This window comes from Hordeum vulgare, chromosome 3H (genome assembly GCF_904849725.1).
Source record: "Hordeum vulgare subsp. vulgare chromosome 3H, MorexV3_pseudomolecules_assembly, whole genome shotgun sequence".
In the NCBI taxonomy this organism is placed as follows: domain Eukaryota; kingdom Viridiplantae; phylum Streptophyta; class Magnoliopsida; order Poales; family Poaceae; genus Hordeum; species Hordeum vulgare.
The window spans coordinates 482,219,952-482,242,099 of NC_058520.1; positions in this window are offsets into that span (position 1 = coordinate 482,219,952).

Genomic DNA, 22,148 nt, shown 5'->3' on the forward strand with positions numbered 1-22,148 from the left:
ATTTGAGTGGGATTTCTTAAGTAATATGATTAGTTGAACTCATTATCATGAACAATATTCTAAGTTGTCTTTGCAAATTATGTTGTGGATCAATGGCTCGTGCGGTAGCTCCCCTCAATTTTAATGTGTTCCTAGAGAAAGCTAAGCTGAAAGATGATGGAAGAAACTTTGCAGACTAGGTCTGTAATCTTAGGATTATCCTCACGGCTTCACAAAAGTCGTATTTCCTTGATGCTCCGCTTGGTGCGCCACCCCCTCGAGCGTCGTCTTTGGATGTTGTGAATGCCTCGCAGACGGTGTTGATGACTACACGATAGTTCAGTGTGCCAGGTTGTACGGCTTAGAATCGGGACTTCAAAGGCATTTTGAATGTCATGGGGCATATGATATGTTCCAGGGGTTGAACTTTGTTTTTCAAGCAAATGTCTGGATCAAGAGGTATGAGACCTCCTATAAATTATTTGCCTACAAGATGGAGGAGAATAGTTTTGTCAGTGAGCACATACTCAGAAATTTTGGGTACTACAACTGTTTGACTTAGCTGGGAGTTGAGCTTCCGCCCGAGATGGTCACGGACACAGTTCTTTAGTCACTACCACCTAGCTTCAAGGGCTTTGTGATGAACTATAATATCCAAGGGATGAACAAGCTAGTCTTTGAGCTGTTTGTTGTGCTGAAAGTCACGGAAGTAGAAATCAAAAAGGAGCATCAAGTGTTGATGGTAAATAAAACCACTAGTTTCAAGAAGGGCAAGGGAAAGAAGGGTAGCATCAAGAAGAACGACAAAGCAGTTGCCGCTCCCATGAAGAAACCCAAGGTTGGACCCAAGCCTGAGACTGGGTGCTTCTATTTCAAGGGAACTTGCCAATGGAAGTGGAACTGCCCCAAGTATCTGGACGATAAGATGGTTGGCAACGTCAACAAAGGTATATATGATATACATGTTATCGATGCGTACCTTACTAGCGCTCGTAGTAGTACGTGGGTATTTCATAACGGTTCGGTTGGTCATATTTGTAACTCGAAGCAGGAACTACGGAATAAATGGAGGCTGGCAAAGGTGGAAGTGACAATGCACGTGGGAAATGGTTCCAAGGTTGATGTGATCGCTACCGGCACGCTCGCTCTTCGATTACCATTGGGATTAGTGATGAAACTAAATAATTGTTATTTGTGCCTGCGTTAAGCTTCACCATTATATTTGGATCTTGTTTAATGCGAGACAGATACTCATTTAAATCAAAGAATAATGGTTGTTCAATTTATATGAGTAATATCTTTTATGGTCATGCACCCAATGTCAATGGTTTATTCTTGTTGAATCTTGATACTGATGATACAGATACCTATGACATTGATGCCAAAAGATGTAAAGTTAATAATGATAGTACCACTTTCTTGTGGCATTGTCGTTTACGTCATATTGGTGTAAAACTCATGAAGAAGCTCCATGTTGATGTACTTTTGGAGTCACTGGATTTTTAATCACTTAACACATGTGAACCATGCCTCATGGGCAAGATGACTAAAACCACATTTTTCGGTACAATGGAACGGGCCAGTGACTTGTTGGAAATCATACATACTGATGTGTGCGGTCCAATGAGTGTTGAGGCACACGGTGGATATCGTTACTTTCTCACCTTCACCAATGATTTGAGTAGATATGGAAATATTTACTTGATGAAGCAGAAGTCAGAAATGTTCAAAAAGTTCAAGCAATTTCAGAGTGAAGATGAGAATCATCGTAACAAGAAGATTAAATTCCTGCGATCTGATCGAGGAGGAGAATATCTGAGTTATGAGTTTGGCATGCACTTAAGACAGTGTGGAATTGTTTCATAGCTATGCCGCCTCAAACACCATAGAGTAATGGTGTGTCCAAGCGTCGCAATTGTACTTTATTGGATATGCTGCATTCTATGATGTCTCTTACTGATTTGCCACTATCATTTTGGGGCTATGCATTAGAGATGACTGCATTCACTTTAAATAGGTCTCCATCTAAATTCATTGAGATGACATTGTATGAATTATGATTTGGAAAGAAACCTAATGTAACGACTAGGATGCAGTCCTTTCCGATTTAGGGAACGAGACCCAAAATGTAAAGAAGCGCATCTAAGCATTTCGCAAGCAAGATAACATAGCACATACATAATTAAAGAATGACAAATAGGGAATCGTTTGCCATCTTATCGATAATATCAGAGTTTACATCCACACATTTATTTAGACAAGGTAGTGATACGTATCCGTCGTATCTACTTTTCCAAACTCTTTTGCCCTTGTTTTGGACTCTAATTTGCATGATTTGAATGGAACTAACCCGGACTAACGCTGTTTTCAGCAGAATTGCCATGGTGTTGTTTTTGTGCAGAAATAGAAGTTCTCGGAATGACCTGAAAATTTACGGAGAATTTTTTTGGAATTAATGAAAAATACCTACGCAAAGATCCACCGGAGGAGGTGAGTCAGTGGGCCACAAGCCCAGGAGGCGCGGCCACCCCCCTGGCCGTGCCATGAGGGATTGGCGGGCCCACAAGGCTCCACCGCCTCCAATCTCAGCTCTATATATTCCGTTTCGCCCGAGAAAAAATCAGGGAGAAGGATTCATCGCGTTTTACGATACGGAGGCACCGCCACCTCCTGTTCTTTATCTGGAGGGCAGATCTGGAGTCCATTCTGGGCTCCGGAGAGGGGATATCGTCGCCCTCGTCATCATCAACCTTCCTCCATCGCCAATCCCATGATGCTCTTCACCGTTCGTGGGTAATCTCATTGTAGGCTTGCTGGACGGTGATGGGTTGGATGAGATCTATCATGTAATCGAGTTAGTTTTGACAGGGATTGATCCCTCGTATCCACTATGTTCTAAGATTGATGTTGCTACTACTTTTCCATGCTTAATGCTTGTCACTAGGGCCCGAGTGCCATGATTTCAGATTTGAACCTATTATGTTGTCGCCAATATATGTGTGTTTTAGATCCTATCTTGCAAGTTGTAGTCACCTGCTATGTGTTATGGTCCGGCAACCCCAGAGTGACAATAGCCGGAACAACTCCCGGAGATGACCATAGTATGAGGAGTTCATGTATTCACCACATGTTAATGTGTTGGTCCAGTTCTTTATTAAAAGGAGAACCTTAATATCCCGTAGTTTCCATTAGGACCCCGCTGCCACGGGAGGGATGGACAATAGATGTCATGCAAGTTCTTTTCCCTAAGCACGTATGACTACATACGGAGTCCATGCCTACATTAGATTGACGAACGGGAGCTAGTTACATATCTCTCCGTGTTATAACTGTTACATGATGAATAGCATCCGGCATAATCATCCATCACTGATCCAATGCCTACGAGTCTTTTACTGCTGGTCCTTGCTATGTTACTTTGTCACTACTGCTGTCACTGCTGCTACTGTTACTCTGTTGCTACTGCTGTTACTTTGCTGCTACTGGTTACTGTTACTATTGCTGCTATCATACTACCTTGCTACTGATACTTTGCTGCAGACACTAAATCTTTCAGGTGTGGTTGAATTGACAACTCAACTACTAATACTTGAGAATATTCTTTCGCTTCCCCTTGAGTCGAATCAATAAATTTGGGTTGAATACTCTACCCTTGAAAACTGTTGTGATCCCCTATACCTGTGGGTTATCAAGATATTTTTCTGGCGCCGTTGCCGGGGAGGCACAGCTATATTCTCTGAGTCACTTGGGATTGACGTCTGCTGGTCACTATGAGGAATCCGAAAGATCCAAGAACTGAAATCTTGCCCTCCATTACGAGGACAGGTAAGTAATTGCCATCTAGCTCTGCACTTGATTCACCTTCAGTTATGAGTAAGTTTGCGACTTCACCTCCTGCTAGAAATTTTGATATGTCTCCTGTGCTTGATGATGCTACTTTTGTTGCCCATGATGCTTATGATGATGCTATACTTGATACTGCTTTGCCTGATGATGCTATGTCTGATACTGCTTTGCCACTAGGTGCATTCCTTGATGCACAAATTGCTAGAGTTGCTGCTAGATGTGATGATACTTCTGAAATTGCTGGTACTATTGAACTAGAACCTGCTACTATGCCTGAATTGCCTGTTATGCCTGAGCGCTATGTTATGGAGGGAGAGATAGCCAAGGATTTTCTTGCGTGTAAGGATAGCTATGATGTTGAGATACTGCTCAAGTGGAAAGAAAAATCTCCGAATGCTAGGATGAAATACGACCCGAAGTTTGCTACTTCGCCTATCTTTGTGGCCGATAAGGATTATGAATTCTCTATCGACCCCGAGTTAATCACTCTGGTCGAATCAGATCCTTTTCACGGTTATGAGTCTGAAACGGTTGTAGCCCATCTTACCAAACTGCACGATATAGCCACCCTATTCACTAGTGAGGAAAAGATCCGCCACTAATATATCCTCAAGCTGTTACATTTCTCGCTAAAGGAAGATGCTAAGACCTGGTTCACTTCTCTTGCTCCTGGTTGTGTGCGTAGCCCCCAGGATATGGTCTACTACTTCTCTGAAAAATATTTCCCTGCCCATATGAAGCAAGCTGCCTTGCAGGAGATATACAACTTCGCTCAAGCTGAAGAAGAGAGTCTCCCACAAGCTTGGGGAAGGCTCATCCAGCTACTGAATGCTTTGCCTGATCACCCTCTTGAGAAGAATGAAATACTTGATATCTTATATAATGGACTCGCCGATGCTTCGAAAGACCACCTAGATAGTTGTGTCGGTTGTGTTTTTAGGGAACGAACTATAGAACAAGCTGAGATTCTACTGAATAACATCTTCTGCAATGAGAATGCTTGGACTATTCCCGAACCACCTCCTAAGCCAACTCCGAAGAAAATAGGTATTCTATTCCTCGGTCCTGAAGATATGCAAGAAGCCAAGAAATCTATGCGAGAGAAAGGCATTAAATCTGAACATGTCAAAAATCTACCACCTATCGAAGAGATCCATGGTCTTGATAACCCGATACAGGTAGTAGAAGTAAATTCTCTGTGTAGGTTTGATGAGAGTGCTATTCCTTTTGATAAACCTGCTAGCCTATGCCTGGATGAATTTGATAACTTTGTTGCCAAACAACAGAGTTTCAATGATTATGTTAGCAGACAATTGGAACAGAATGCTCGTATGCTTAGTCATTTAAGTGCTTGTGTGGATAGAAATGTCAATGATCTTAAGCTTCTGAGGAAGCATGCCTGTATGGTTACTACTCAGGTAGAAAAAGTACTTAGGGCTCAGAATGACTTGCTCAATGAGTTGAATGGCAATTCTGTCAGAGGCGTTACTAGACGCGGTAGAATGACTCGGGAACCCTTGTATCCTGAGGGTCATCCAAAGAGAATTGAACAAGATTCTCAAGGAGTTAGCACTGATGCACCTAGTCATCCTAGAAAGAAGAAGAAATATGATAGGGATGTGCACGCTAGCAACCCTATTGCTGCTACACCTGAGAGTCCAAACGATGCCTTTGTCTCTGATGCCGAAACACAATCTGGTGATGAACATGAGCCTAATGATAATATCAATAGTGATGTTTGTCGTGGTTTTTTCACGGCAGATGTCCTCGTGAAAGGACTTAGTACTGGAGCCATCGCACCTTGGTGGCGACTCAAAGGGGTTAAGCGGGAGAGACGCGGCGATTTACCCAGGTTCGGCGCCTCTGAAGAGGTAATAGCCTACGTCCTGCTTTGGTGTGTATTGATATGGATTCGATTACAAGGAAGGCGTAACTCGCCTAAACCTAGAACTCGATGATCTCTCTCCCCCTCTGTCCCCCGGGACTCGCCTCTATATACAGGTCGAGCCCCTAGGGTTTACAAGGATTCTTTCCTTCCTACAACTCGTGACCCCTGCGGTTTCTAAGTCGCCATCTTCCGAAGCTTGGAGACCTTCCAAGAGCCACAACCGTCATACAACCTTGATTCGGCCACAACGAGGCCCAACTAAATGTTTGGGTGAATCGCCCAATTGTTGACCCGGCCCAACTAGGGCGGGTCATCCACAGGTAATATCCCCAACATTAGGCCCCAAATTGACTTGAACTTTTTAGCTTCATGCCAATATTTTTTCTCCATTGAAGGCGATTCATCCCTCATTTTTCTTCATATGTCAAAAATCGTACACCCGCCATTGGGCACTGAAAATCCCTTAAGTCGCCAAACCATTACTGATTGGCCTCTTCTTACTCCTCGATTTTCGGGAAGATAGCTACAACTCCAACGGATCTTTTAGCGCATCATTTATCCCGAAATTTTCGGCGCACATTTATAGCGAATCTTTTATTTCCCGGCGGTTCCCGCTCACGGTGCCTCGATTCTTGCACCTTCCTCGATAAATAGGACGGGGGGAACAGAACTGTTGCTTCTCACCTACCAGTCCCGTCACCTTCCTCCCCACCGGCACAGCGAGAAAACCGCATTGCCCCGAGGAATCCGCCGCCGACCGTGCCTTCGGCCTTCACACGAGGAGCTCCGGTGCCGCCTGTGAGCTTTCGCCGTCGTCCACCCTCGCGCCGCAATCAACATATCCGTCATCGGCATCGTCGACTGCATCGCCGTCGGCCACCTCGCCGTTCACTTCGAATCTTGCCGCCGCCGGAAACTTCTCTGCTCGACGGGACGCCCACGCTTCTCCAGCGAACCCCATCTCCGTCGACTCTTCTCTCTCGACAACACCAGGTTAGGCTTCCGCCTATCTTTAAGAGTAGATTTACTTCCTGTTCGAGCTTCCGCCATTGCCGTGTTCTTGAAGCTCATTGCATATAGATGCTATCTGCTTCGAATCGATTAACACGAGTGTCGGTAGAATAGCTTAATACCCCAAATACTTTCACTTCTCCGCTGTACTTGTGAATCCTTGAAAACAACATCTTCACCAAGCGATGGGTATCATCTGATAATAAACTATCGCGACTAGTCATTTTCTCTAGGTTTTCGCATCTGTCTGATAGATCCACTCCTTTTTTACTGTTTGCAAAAAGTTGTTTATAGTCTTCATCTTCTGGTACTTTAAACGAATGCCTTCACCGTCCCCAGAATGCAACCCTTGGGGATAGCCATAGTGATCCAACCCGCCCCTTTAATCTGGCGGGTCAAAAACCCTTTTTTAACCAAAGCACCCGGCGGGTTAAATGAACTGATTTTATCCCATACCATAGGCGTCCAAGACATGTAATATCATACTTTACTTATTTGTAGCATGGGCGCCGTCTTCAAGAGTGACTGGCTTCCTACCAAGGTTGACGACTCCATTTTAGCCGATTATGTGAAAACGGGCAGCTTGGATCCTCAGGACGTTATTGGCTGGCGCTCCGGGTTCGGAGAAGACCTCCCTAACCCCAAGGAAGGGGAGATAGTCGTTTTTGTTGAACACCTGGAGTGAGGTTTTAAGCCGCCCGGATCAAAGTTTCTTAGAGACGCCTTATCTTTCATGAACGTCCGCCTCCAGGATCTGGGACCCAACTCTATAAGTAATTTGTGCCAATTCCAAGTTCTCTGTGAGGCTTATCTGCGAATCGAGCCTTCTGTCCCCTTATTCTGGCATTTTTTCCATCTGAATCGCCAAACGGAATTCCACAACGGTCCCAGCTTGGAACTTGGTGGTGTCAACATCCAGCGCCGCAGGGACAGCCCATTCCCCTCACTTATCATGCCTAGCCATCCCAAAGGCTGGGGCGAGTCTTGGTTTTACTGTCAAGAGACATCTCCTGCTGATGAGAACAAGCTTCTAGGCTACAGGCCAACTCGCCTTCCAACCAATTTCAAGCTCCCAGACAAGCTCACTGAGGAAGAAGAATCGGAGTTCATCCCAATATTGTCTGAGCTAAGATCCCTGACGAACAATGGTCTTACCGGGGTCGACCTAATCCGCTGCTGGGTTGAATGGCGTATTCTCCCTCTGAGCCGCCGAGATGGTCTGTTGTGTGAGTTTGACGGCACCCTGGATCATCCTCAATGCTACTTTCACACAGCTTTAACGGAAAAGGACATTGTTACCATCATCAGAAAATTGACTGGCGAGCCTGCGGGAAAATGCTGCCAAATCGGCCTTAAGCCGTTTTGCAAAATTAACCCGGCGCCCAAGGTAACCAAACCTGACTCGCCCTCGGTATTTATCCCTTATGCTTTACTGCTATCGTGGTTTCGTAATATATGCCATTTCAGAAAGGCGATAAGTTCTGGTCCAGGAGACCCAAAAAGCAAGCCATGAAAAATGTCAAGCCGCCTTCTAAGAAAGCCAAGGGTAAAGGAAAATCTGCTGCGGCTGAGCCATCCGAAGTCGACGAATCTCAAGTCAGCGATGCACTTTCAGAGGTACAACTCCGTCCTCTTTTCACTAGCCACCTGTCACTTTTTAACCTTCGTATTTATATATCTCTCTCTCCTTGTAATAGAATGAAGATAACGAAAGCCAAGAAGACTCTGTTGAGGTAATTTCTGTTTCCTCCGATTCATCTCCTTCTCCACCTAAGCCGGCCCGGCGAATATGTGGGAAAGTTCCCTTCTCACATCCAAATGCTTATTTGGACCCAAATTTCCTACTGAATAAAGCACAGCACGCCTCAAACCGAAAAACACGAAGTCACTCCGGCGATCTGGTATCTGGCTTACCGGCAACGAATTAAAGAAAGCCAAGCGAGGTACTTTTATGAGTAACCTTTATTCACGCTTCTTTGGATCACATTTGTAACCCGCCTATATTATTGATGTATAACTCTTGCAGAACTCTCCTCCCACTTCTGGCGATTCAGTGATGTCAACACTTCCACCAATGATTCGAGTTCCGGGGTAAGTCTTTAATAACCTTGCCACGACTTATGAGAATAACGATCTTTTCAATTCCTTAACGTGCTTATTCCCTTTTGTCAGGGCACAAGCCAAGAAAAGAAAAACCAGTGGATCAACTCCTGATGCAACTTCAGAACCCCCGAAGAAATCAACTCCGACTCAAGAAAACCCGGATCAGGCTGAGCCTGCGATTCAAGTGGATCTTCCTGAGTCGCCGAAGGAAACAATGGATGCCTCTAAATCGCCGAACCCATTGATGACAACAGAAGACCCAGATGCTATAGTTATTATTGGCTCTGGCTTTTCTAAGCCGGCGGCGACAGTTTTGTCCAAACATGTAGCATCCTCCTCTCAGGCCATTCCCGAGTCTGGGCTCTCCAAGGCGAAGCTTTCCGACTATGCAAATTTGGAGTTTAAGGAACTCTGTTCTGGCTTTGCAAGTCGCCTGGAGGCGAGCTATGAGATGGAGAAAAACCTGCTGAAGATCTTAAACAACAAACATGAGGTAAATTTTGTTATAATTATATTATTCCCATTAACCCCCAAGGGCCGAGTCATCAGTAAAAAGATGAGCCGGGTCTTCGAAAATTTAGAAAAACCTTCGCGACCAGTAACCCCCAAGGGCCGGGTCATCAGTAAAAAGATGAGCCGGGTCTTGAAAATTTAGAAAAAGCTTTCACGACCAGTATCCCCCAAGGGCCGGGTCATCAGTAAAAAGATGAGTCGGGTCTTGATTTTTGTATAATTTCACGTGAAAAAATTATACATTAGCCCCCAAGTGTCAGGGATATTGCTTTGCAGTAATTCTGAGACTTGCCCTTATTTTAAACTTTCAATAGGAACACCTTGCTCAGACCGAATCGGCGCTAGGCGATTTAAGAAAAAACTTAGCTGGACAACAAGACGCCCGAGCTAAGTGGGAGGAAAAATGTCAATTGGCCTTGACCGAACTGGTAAAACTCAAGGCCGAGTTGAAAGAAGCTCAGGCTGAACAAAATGTCGCCTTGAAGAGGGCAGAGAAAGCTGAAGCTAGGCTGGCCACTGTACAACAGGAACTGTCCGGCTTAAAGCGTCATATCTCCAACATGACGCAAGCCATCTTTGGTAAGCTTTACTTAAACCTTTGATCTCCTCCTCTCTTTTTTGTTTTACTTATGATAAGTCGCTAATCATCATGATTCAGGTCCAAGAGCCGCCAACCTTCAAGAAGACTGTGTGTTGATGCTGAAGGCGATTTACACGCTGACAGAACAATTATACACAGGCAGTGTCTTGACAGTTAAAGCTGTGATGGGTGCCAAAGAACCTATCACTTCCATCAAGAAGGTGCTTGGCTGCTTGTCCACACTTCCCCCTCAGATTGGCGAGTTAACTCGGTCAGCCGCCCGGAGAGGTATTCTGACTGCCCTGAGTCGCTGTTTGGCATATGCCCCAGAAATTAACGTAGAAGAAGTAGCCGCAGGCTTTCCTCAGCTCAAGGACGATGGGTCCGAATTTGTTGAAGAGGACTATCAGCGAGTCGTCAAGAATTCTCGGCTAGCCGCGACTCAATTTGCCGCAAGCCTTGATTTAACAAAATACCAGGCGGTTTATGATAACAGAAACAAGAAGGTCAGCCCGCCAACCTTTGTGACGACCAGCCTAACTCCTCTGCGACCCAAGAATCCTTTCGACTTGGAGGCGGATCTGGCATCAATTCTGACTGATGAAGATGACTTTGCTGCTTTGGCCAAGTGCAATTGGGTATTGGGCGACTTGCAAATCGAAGTTGGCCAGAGCTCACGCCAGGATGATCCCGAGGAGTTAGCAAAGTAAACTTTATTAAATTTGGCCTGCGAGCCATGTAATAGGTCCTTTTTCCGCAAGTCAGTACTGTTTTTGATGATACCTTCTGCGAGAACCCTTATATCGTCCTTAAGGCGATTTGAAATATTAGACCCGCCTTAATGCTTAACTCGCCAAGGATGGAACAATTCTTATCACCCTCCTGTCTTAAACTTTGAAAACATCATATGTGAAAACAAACAAACTATGGATATTTTCAACAAGCATCAGAAAGAAAAGGCTTAAAACCTTCAGGACTATGCCACAACGAAAAATAGCAATAGTAATTTTGTCGACTCATAAGGTCGCGACAGGGGGAGGTGAGTCAGAAAGCTCGTGCACCCACCCTAAATGCAGGTTTCTTCGGCTCATAAGGTCACGACAGGGGGAGGCGAGTCAGAAAGCTCGTGCACCCACCCTAAATGCAGGTTTCGTCGGCTCATATGGTCGCGACAGGGGGAGGCAAGTTAGAAAGCTCGTGCACCCACCCTAAATGCAGGTTTCGTCGGCTCATAAGGTCGCGACAGGGGGAGGCGAGTCAGAAAGCTCGTGCACCCACCCTAAATGCAGGTTTCGTCGGCTCATAAGGTCGCGACAGGGGGAGGCGAGTCAGAAAGCTCGTGCACCCACCCTAAATGCAGGTTTCGTCGGCTCATAAGGTCGCGACAGGGGGATGCGAGTTAGAAAGCTCGTGCACCCACCCTAAATGCAGGTTTCGTCGGCTCATAAGGTCGCGACAGGGGGAGGCGAGTCAGAAAGCTCGTGCACCCACCCTAAATGCAGGTTTCGTCGGCTCATAAGGTCGCGACAGGGGGAGGCGAGTCAGAAAGCTCGTGCACCCACCCTAAATGCAGGTTTCGTCGGCTCATAAGGTCGCGACAGGGGGAGGCGAGTTAGAAAGCTCATGCACCCACCCTAAATGCAGGTTTCGTCGGCTCATAAGGTCGCGACAGGGGGAGGCGAGTCAGAAAGCTCGTGCACCCACCCTAAATGCAGATTCTGTCGACTCGTATGGTCGCAACAGGATGAGACAATTTGCATTTTAATAGAGAAGCCCCCAAGGCGGGGAATATTTTATTACTTCATAATGAAACTGAAAAACTTACAAAGTGTAAATCTTAAGAGCTTAAGTGTAGTAAGGCCGCAAATGGGCAATATTCCAGGGGCGAGTTGACTCAGCCTCTGTGGTCGGTCGATTAGGCCGAACATCCACCAAATAGTAAGAGCCATTGCGGAGGTTCTTGCTGACGACGAACGGCCCTTCCCAAGGGGGTGACAACTTGTGCATGCCTGCTCGATCTTGTATTAGACGAAGTACTAAGTCGCCTTCTTGAAAGGTCCGACTCTTAATCCGGCGACTATGATAACACCGCAGATCTTGCTGGTAGATAGCCGAACGGGCCGCACCCAGGTCACGCGCCTCCTCCAAGGCATCCAAAGAATCTTGACGCGCGAGCTCATTATCTTGCTCCACATATGCGGCGACTCTAAGGGAGTCATGCCTTATGTCCGTAGGAAGAACAGCCTCTGCTCCATAGACCAAAAAGAAAGGGGTGAATCCCGTGGACCGGTTCGGGGTAGTCCGGATACTCCACAGTACCGAAGGTAACTCTTCAACCCAACACCCTGGAGTCCTTTCCAGGGGAACCATGAGTCGGGGCTTGATCCCTCGCAAGACCTCCTGATTCGCCCGTTCTGCTTGCCCATTAGATTGCGGATGAGCAACCGCAGAAATATCAAGTCGGATATGTTCTCGACGACAAAAATCCTGCATCGCCCCTTGGGACAAGTTAGTACCATTATCAGTAATAATGTTGTGCGGATATCCAAACCGGAAAATCAGCTTCTTCAAAAATTTGATCGTTGTCTCCGCATCGCAAGCTCCAACAGGTTCCGCCTCAACCCACTTGGTGAATTTATCAACCGCCACCAATAGGTGGGTCTTCTTGTTGGAGGACATTTTAAAGGGACCAACCATGTCCAGCCCCCAAACTGCGAAAGGCCAAGTAATGGGAATCATTCTCAATTCTTGAGACGGCACGTGAGCCTGCCTCCCATAACGTTGGCACCCTTCGCACCGACGAACTATGTCTTCTTCATCTGCGTGAGCCGTCAGCCAAAAGAAACCATGACGAAAAGCCTTTGATACCAAAGAACGTGACCCGGCGTGATGTCCACAGTCTCCGGAATGAATGTCATTTAGGATCGCGCATCCTTCTTCGGGGGAGACACATCGCTGAAAAACCCCAGAAGCGCTCCGTTTATACAATTCGCCATTAATGATGACCATGGATTTGCTGCGCCGAACGATCTGGCGAGCCAAAACTTCGTCGGTGGGTAACTCGCCGCGAGTGAGATAAGCCAGATAAGGGAGAACCCAATCCGGAATGACATGGAGAGCTGCCACGAGCTGAGACTCGGGATCTGGTATCGCCAACTCCTCCTCTAAGGGTAAGACCACGGATGGCTTATGCAGGATATCCAGAAAAACATTAGGGGGAACCGGTTTTCTCTATGAGCCGAGTCGCGAGAGGGCGTCAGCTGCCTCGTTGAGTCGCCGATCAATATGGTCCACCTGATAGCCATGAAAATAACCCGCTACGTCAGACACAACCCGTCTGTAAGCCGCCATCATGGGATCCCGAGAGTCCCAGGTACCCGAAACTTGTTGCGCCACCAAATCGGAATCGCCAAAACACCTGACTCGTGTTAGGTTCATCTCTTTCGCGAGTCGTAAGCCATGAAGCAAAGCTTCATATTCCGCCGCATTATTAGTGCAGGGAAACATGAGTCGGAGAACGTAACAGAACTTATCTCCTTGAGGGGATACTAACACCACACCAGCCCCCGAGCCTTCCAGCTGCCTAGATCCATCAAAGTAAATAGTCCAGTAGGTAAGGTCAGGCCGGTCTTCCGGAACCTGTAGCTCGGTCCAGTCGTTAACGAAATCAACCAGTGCCTTGGATTTGATAGCTGTGCGGGGAGTATACTGTATGTGATGAGACCCAAGCTCTATCGCCCATTTGGCGATTCGCCCTGTTGCCTCCCATTCTGGATAATGTCACCAAGGGGAGCAGAACTTACCACTGTGATCGGGTGCTCCTAGAAGTAATGTTTAAGTTTTCGACTTGCCATAAACACCCCATAGACCAGTTTTTGCCAATGCGGGTATCGCTGTTTGGAAAGAGTTAACACCTCGCTGATAAAATATACTGGGCGTTGCACTGGGTATTCCTTCCCTTCTTCCTTTCTTTCAACGACCACAGCCACACTTACTGCCTTGGAATTCGCCGCGATATACAGAAGCATAGGCTCCTTTTCAGTCGGGGCTGCTAGGACCGGCGGGTTAACCAATTGGCGTTTTAGGGCCTCAAGCGCCTGGTCTGCCTCATTTGTCCACACGAATTGGTCAGACTTCCTTAATAATTGATAAAGAGGAATAGCCTTTTCCCCTAGGCGACTCACAAAACGACTTAAAGCCGCAATGCGACCCGCCAGCCGTTGAACTTGATTAACATTCGCCGGCTTTTCGAGAGAGGTAACCGCTTCGATCTTGTCCGGGTTAGCCTCGATGCCGCGCTCCGATACCAAGAAACCTAGCAATTTTTCTGCACGTACACCAAAAACGCACTTGGTAGGATTTAACTTCATCTGATATACCCGTAAATTATCAAAAGTCTCCTTAAGGTCTTCAAGTAGTGTCTCCCCCTGGCGGGTCTTGATCACAATATCGTTGACATAGGCATGGACGTTGCGACCAATTTGGCTACGAAGACAATTCTGGATACAGCGTTGATAAGTCGCCCCCGCGCTTTTGAGTGCGAAAGGCATGGACACATAGCAAAAGGCCCCGAAGGGGGTTATGAAGGCCGTCTTCTCCTGATCTTCCACGGCCATCTTGATCTGGTGATATCCTGAATAGGCGTCCAGAAAACACAATCGTTCGCATCCCGCCACCGAGTCAATGATTTGATCGATGCGGGGAAGAGCGAAAGGATCTTTGGGACAAGCCCTGTTGAGGTCTGTATAGTCAATGCACATACGGAAAGTGCCATTCTTCTTGAGTACCAACACCGGGTTAGCCAGCCATTTGGGGTGAAAAACATCCACGATGAACCCGGCGGCTAAAAGGCGGGCGACTTCTTCTCCAATCGCCTTGCGTCGTTCTTTGTTGAATCTGCGAAGGTACTGTTGGATAGGTTTGCATTTTGGGTCAACGTTAAGATGGTGCTCAGCAAATTCTCTCGGTACACCAGGCATGTCAGAGGGTTTCCATGCAAAGATGTCCCGATTCTCACGGATGAATTCGATGAGCGCGCTTTCCTATTTGGGGTCCAGACCCGTCCCAATGGTGAACTGCTTGGATGAATCGCCAGGCACGAAATCGATTGTCTTAGTGTCATCCGTCGGTTTGAACTTGAGGGGCGACTCAGAATCTGTAGTCGGCTTCTTGAGTGGTGACATGTCAGCCGGGTCAACATTGGCCCGAAGGTGCTTGAGCTCTTCCGCCGCACAGGCGACTTCCGCATAAGCCGCATCCCCTTCTTCACATTCCTTTGCGATCCTTCTATCTCCATCAACCGTGATAGGTCCTTTAGGACCAGGCATTTTGAGCTTGAGGTAGACGTAGCACGGGCGGGCCATGAAGCGGGTGTAAGCCGGTCGCCCAAACAGTGCATGGTATGGGCTTTTCAGCTTGACCACCTCGAAGATTAGAGATTCCGACCTGTAATTTTGCGCAGTTCCAAATGCTACCGAGAGCCTGACCCGGCCTATGGGATAAGCCGACTTGCCCGGGACAATTCCGTGGAAGACCGTGGTCGAAGGCATCAAGTCTTTCTCCAATAGATTCATCCTCTGGAAGGTGTCGAAGTATAGGATATTGATGCTGCTGCCACCATCCATTAATACCTTTGATAGGGTGTAACCCCCCACTTGGGGAGCCACGACTAATGCCAGGTCGCCCGGGTTATCTATTCTTGGCGGGTGATCCTCCCTGCTCCATGTTACAGTCTGCTCGGACCAGTGGAGATATCTGGGAATCGCTGGCTCAGTTACACTGTACGCCCGGTGACTTACCTTTTTATCACGCCTGCAAGCATTAGTGCTGAAAATGTGGTACTGCCCATCACTTAGCTGTTTGGGATTGCTGTCGAAGCCCCCATTGTCATCCTGGTCCTGTGGAGCCCCCTGTGGGGGCGACTGCTGGAAAACTCCCGGCGGGTTGTACCGCCGTTGGTGGTGGACCGGGTACTGGCCGCCGCCTGGTTGCGGGCCTCCCTGAGCCCCCTGTTCGGGAAAGCCGCCGAAGGGGTTCTGCCTTTGGTTGGGCGCGGCGAGTTGGTCCTGGCGCCGGTTTGGATCTTCGTTTTGGCTCTTCTTGATTGCCTCCGCCCAAAATTCTCGCATCACGAAACAGTTTTCCCAAGAATGACTCGCCGGGCCGTCGGCCATGGCGTGGTGCGGGCAAGGGCCCTTGAGCAACTCTTCATAGTTACGCGGCCTTTTCCCACTGAAGCCTCGGTTCTTCTTTTTGCCATCATTAGCATTGGTGTTGGCGACCAAGTCTGAGGGCTCCTCCTGCGGTCTACGCTTGCCATTGGTCCCCTGATTGTGACGGTTGCGTCCCTGGAAACGGGTATGGTTTTTGGACGGCTCCCCCTTTTTGGGCGAGTTAGCCTTGCCATCCTCGCCGGGATCCTTAGTATCATCGGCTTCGGCATACCTAGTGAGGGTGTCCATTAGTTCACCCATGTCTTGGACCTTCCGTTTGAGTCGCCCCAACTTCTGTACTAAGGGCTCGTAATGACAATTGTGCTCGAGGATGAGCACAGCTTGAGCCGCCGTAATACCATCTGACGAATGAATAATTTCTGCCACCCGCCGTGACCAATGGTGGGCCGATTCGTCCGGGCGCTGAACACAGTGTTGTAGATCGACAATCATCATTGGACGTTTGCAGGTTCCCCGGAAGTTTTTGATGAAACGCTCTTTTAACTCGGCCCAGGACTGGATGGAATTGGGAGGCAAATTTTTCAACCAAGTGTGTGCCGACCCCTCAAGCATCATAGTGAAGTATCGGGTGCAAACCGCCTCGTTTACGTCGAGCATGTCCATGGCAATCTCGTAACCCTCGATCCATGACGTTGGTTCGAGGTCTGGTGTATAATTAAGCACTTTCCTTGGTCCCTTAAAGTCTTTGGGCATCCTTTCGTTCCGAAGGGCCGGGGATAAGCATGGTACCCCAACTCGCCCTCCGGCCCCTACGAGGGGGGCCGGGGCGTCTTGGATATTCGGGAGATCTCGGCCCGGCGGGTTCCGCTCGGGCGGGTTGTCCTGCGGGAAGTGTCGCGGCCCACTGTTTACGGTAGGCTGGTCCTCTGGCCTGCTCCTGGTATAGCTTGCCTGAGGGGTGGACTGCAACCTCTCGAGGCTATGCGAGAACTGGGCGTTTTGAACCACCGCCGTTTTCAACATCTCGATGGCGTTCCTCGCTTCAATCTCAGTTGGGGTGTTGCCGTGAATCGGAAGGGACTCCAGGTGGCGAGTTGCGGCAAGCACGTTATCCACCGGGTTGGAGAAGTGGCCTTGAGGGGTCCGGAAACGAGGAATTTGACCCTCAATCGGCTGAACCGGCGGGTTAGGTGGGCGGCCCGGTCCTCTTGCCGGGGCGGCTCCCATCCCGGGGGTTCGTGGAGTGTCGAACAGACGGGTCGGGTTGAGGTCATGGGGCAGGCGACCCTGGTGTCTCCGCTGATGGACGGCGTCGGACGCGCGCTGCTGTCTTTCGAGCCGCCAGTTGTCAGTGTTTAATCGCATCCTTTCGGCTGTGATTTGGGCTTGTCGAGTCTCGATCCTGGCCGACTCCATCTCAGCATCCTGGTGGGCCTTTGCCACCACCTCTCTGAGCTTTGCTAACTCTGTGTTTATCTCCTCTTGGTTCTCTGGCGTGAGGGAAGTCGCCATTAGTCTCGTGATTTCCGCCGCTAAGTCCACCAGGACTGCGGACGCACTTCTGGATGTCCCGCCGGTCCCATCGCCTCCGATAGGGTTTTGTGCGGGTTGAGTTGCCCCAGCCATGTAGATGGCGATCTGGCGGCGGGTTCGATCAAGGATTTCCGGATCCATGGCCAGCGACAAGCCTCCGAGACCGTCCCCATGGAGAGACCGGATGGAATCTGAATCGCCCATGGATGACTCGTCGTCAGAGTTGACCGGGGTAACTTCCCGAGTCGCCAAGTGTTCTGGTTCCTCCGATCCCTGCGTGAACCCCACAAAGACCGGGCGAGTTAAATTCTGTGTTATGACTGGGCGGACGTACCTGGCCGGCTCGACGATGTCGGTGGAGATGTCCGGCTCAGGAACGGATGATCCGATCATGCCGATGAAGATGTTGATCTTGCCAAAGGGGACCCTGTAGCCAGATTCGATCGAATTCGCTTCAGGTCCCCATCGCTGGTTGTCGATGTAGGCTATCCCGCGGCGGCTCCGAGTCATGAGCGCCATCGCGTAACTCCCAAACCCTGGTAGGGCTCCCTTTGAGAACTCAACTCCACCGTGCGTAGGCCCCACGGTGGGCGCCAACTGTCGTGGTTTTTTCACGGCAGATGTCCTCGTGAAAGGACTTAGTACTGGAGCCATCGCACCTTGGTGGCGACTCAAAGGGGTTAAGTGGGAGAGACGCGGCGATTTACCCAGGTTCGGCCCCTCTGAAGAGGTAATAGCCTACGTCCTGCTTTGGTGTGTATTGATATGGATTCGATTACAAGGAAGGCGTAACTCGCCTAAACCTAGCACTCGATGATCTCTCTCCCCCTCTGTCCCCCGGGACTCGCCTTTATATACAGGTCGATCCCCTAGGGTTTACAAGGATTCTTTCCTTCCTACAACTCGTGACCCCTGCGGTTTCTAAGTCGCCATCTTCCGAAGCTTGGAGACCTTCCAAGAGCCACAACCGTCATACAACCTTGATTTGGCCACAACGAGGCCCAACTAAATGTTTGGGTGAATCGCCCAATGGATGACCCAGCCCAACTAGGGCGGGTCATCCACAGGTAATATCCCCAACATGAGCCTAATGATAATATCAATAGTGATGTTCATGTTGATGCTCAACCTAGCAATGAAAAGGATGTGGAGATTGAACCTGTCGATCTTGATAACCCACAACCTAAGACTAAGAGATATGATAAGAATGACTTCACTGCTAGGAAGCATGGTAAAGAAAGGGAACCATGGGTTCAGAAACCCATGCCCTTTCCTCCCAAACCATCCAAGAAAAAGGATGATGAGGATTTTGAGCGCTTTGTTGAAATGATTAGACTTGTCTTTCTGCAAATGCGTTTGACAGATATGCTCAAAATGTCTCTGTATGCTAAGTACATGAAGGATATTGTGACTAATAAGAGGAGGATACCTGAGTTGAGATTTCCACCATGCTTGCTAATTATACCTTCAAGGGTGGAACTCCTAAGAAACTAGGTGATCCCGGTGTGCCCACTATACCTTGCTCCATTAAAGGTAACTACGTTAGAACTGCTTCATGCGACCTTGGAGCCGGTGTTACTGTTATGTCTCTCTCTCTTTATCGTAGACTTGAGCTGGATAAGTTGACACCCATTGAAATCTCTCTGCAAATGGCCAACAAATCAACTGCTTTCCCTATCGGCATTTGTGAGGATGTGCCTGTTGTGGTTGCTAATGTCACTATCTTAACAGACTTTGTTATCTTGGATATTCCTGAGGACGATGCTAGGGCAGTCATCCTCGGAAGGCCCTTTTTAAACACCGCAGGGGCTGTTATAGATTGCAACAAAGGCAATGTCACTTTCCATGTCAACGGTAATGAGCATACGGTGCACTTTCCGAAGAAACAATATCGAGTACATTGCATCAATGCTATCGAAAAAACTTCATCGATACTTATTGGGAGCTTTGAATGCCCTATACATCCTGTTAAGATGAAGTATGATTTGCTTGTTGGGGAGATACACATCCCCATTGAGGTGACTTAGTGACTCTTCAAAAATTCTCCGTTCTCTTTTGCGATTCGAAAAGGTTTGTCGAGGAGACTTGATCAACCTCACTGACGGATTTCTTTTGATGACCATGAGATGGATGAATCCACGAATCACAAACCTCTGTTCCAAGCTTTCACCTTCGGTTGCTTAGAAGAAAAATGATAGCTTTAGTTTAGTTTTCCCTGTTTTCTGTTTTAGTGTCCGGTAGAAAAGTACCCCGAAAATAAAAGTTCTTCGAACGTCCTGAATATCAAGTATGATTTTTTCTGGAATTTTTGAAAATACTGGGACGAAGAGCTTGTCTGGGGGCTGCACAAGTGGGCCACAAGCCCTTGGGGTGCGGGCACCCCCTGGTCGCGCCACCCAGGCTTGTGGGACCCACAGGCACCCCCTCCACTCATTTCTGCTCTCATTTGGTTCTCCTACCTCCAGAAAAAATCGTTTCGCAGCGCAAACCCGTGTTCTTGCTCCTCTTGCTTGGATTTTCGATATCTTTGCTCAAATCACCATTCTCCGAACTGTTTTGGGGAAATTGTTCCTTGGTAAGTGACTCCTCCATTGGTCCAATTAGTTTTTTCTCTAGTGCCTTATACTCCGCATATTTTTGCTGCCTTTGTTACCATGTTCTTGAGCATTGCATGCTGATTTTAGCTGGTCCCAAGTAGTTTTGATGCGTATTATGGCCTCTAGGCACTTGCGGGAGTAGTTGCTATGAGTTTAGTTGAGCCTTGTTCATTTTTCCTTTGGATCACTGAAAATTTCAGAAAAGGAAGATGTTCAGGAGAAATTTTCATGGTGGTTCCTCAAGCAAGAGAGGCCCCCATCTTGCGATTCGGGAGTCCGATCCTTACCAACCAAGGGACGCGCAGGTACAACCATGTGAATGGCCTTCAGATGAATTTATGATTGAGAAAGGCTTCAAAGATGAGTTTGATGCACTTGTTCGCAACGTCGGACTCGAAGAATTCATATCCGATAAATGTGAACAGTATGTTGCTCTCACTGCCTCTTTTGTTCGTAGATTCAAATTTTCAGTTGGCCGTGACACATCGGTACTATTTGATCTCTATGACAAATCGTATACCATGGATCTAGAGGATTTCAATAGAATTTGCAAGATACCTATTTGGGGTAGTCTCAATGATCCTCCTAAATCTTTGGTTAGAGATTTTTTCTCTGGTATAACTGTTCGAGAAACTAGAGATATTACGCAGGCTACCATAGGGAGCATTCATTTTCCTGCCTTGCATTATTTTGCCCTCTTCATAGGCATATAAATTAATGGCAAGATTGAGCATTGTCACCTCTGCGCACCCGACCTTAGTATCCTTAAGAGCGCAGTAACGGGTGATAAAAGTTTCAACATGGGAGCTATTATTGCAAGCAGGCTGAATAAGAATGCTAATGAAAGGGATTTCTTTGGTGGGATCTATGCCACTCGCATAGCAAATTTTCTTGGAGTACCGATCCGCGAAGGAGATCCCCCGCTCCATACAGCTTTCCTTGACCGCGTCTCTTTGACACGCTACCAGTTCCTTGAGAGGGATGACGAACCCCTCCTATACCGTTTGACATTTAACCGGCAGCATGTTTCCCATATTACCCTTCCTGCTCCTGCCTTCTTTGACTTTTAGGTAAAACGGAGATATTACATGACCAGAGGAGAGGCAGAGGAGTATGAGAGGGAGGAAAATGATGCTCGTCTTCGTGAGGCAGCTATTCAGGCACTGGCTGCAGCGCTCCCGTATAACCCCCATTATGATTTTGGGTTTCGCCAGGACCATCCTTGGGAGTAGACCAACTTAGGCCAAAAGCCTAAGCTTGGGGGAGTACGTGTTCTCACCGACTTTACATTCTTGCTTATGCTTTCACTTTGTTAGCTGGTGTTCACACTTTGCCACTGTATCATCCACGTTAGTTTATTTCTTTTTCTCGTTTTCTTTTCGTGTGTCTGTCTAGTTTGAGAAAACCCAAAAATATTTTCTTGTTCTTCTTTTGCTTGTTGGGATCTTTCCCGTGTAAATAGTTTTCTTTTTATTTGGGTAAAGGTAGAAGATATGATTACAATGTTTAGTGGCTCTCGCATGCATACCTGTTTAGCTGTCAAAGAGCCATATTACTTTGTCTTCTCCTTTGTGTTTGCCTACAGATTCCAGCATATTCCAATGCACGAGCACTCTTATTATTGTTCACATCGTTCGGTCATGCAAGTGAAAGGAAATAATGACGATATATGATGAAGTGACTGAGCCTGGAAAAGCTCGTATGAACTCGATCTATTTTGTTTTTGTAAATATGACTAGCTCATCATGCCTGATTCAGCTTTGTTGTGAGAGAAACATGTTTGCAATGACAACTTAGAGATCATAGTTGCTTATGCCATGCTTACTTAGCTAGGAGCTTATAATGGTTTGTCTTGGATGCCCACATGAATTTTGAGATGACTGTGTTGTAGTATGATAGGATGGTATCCTCCTTTGAATGATTCA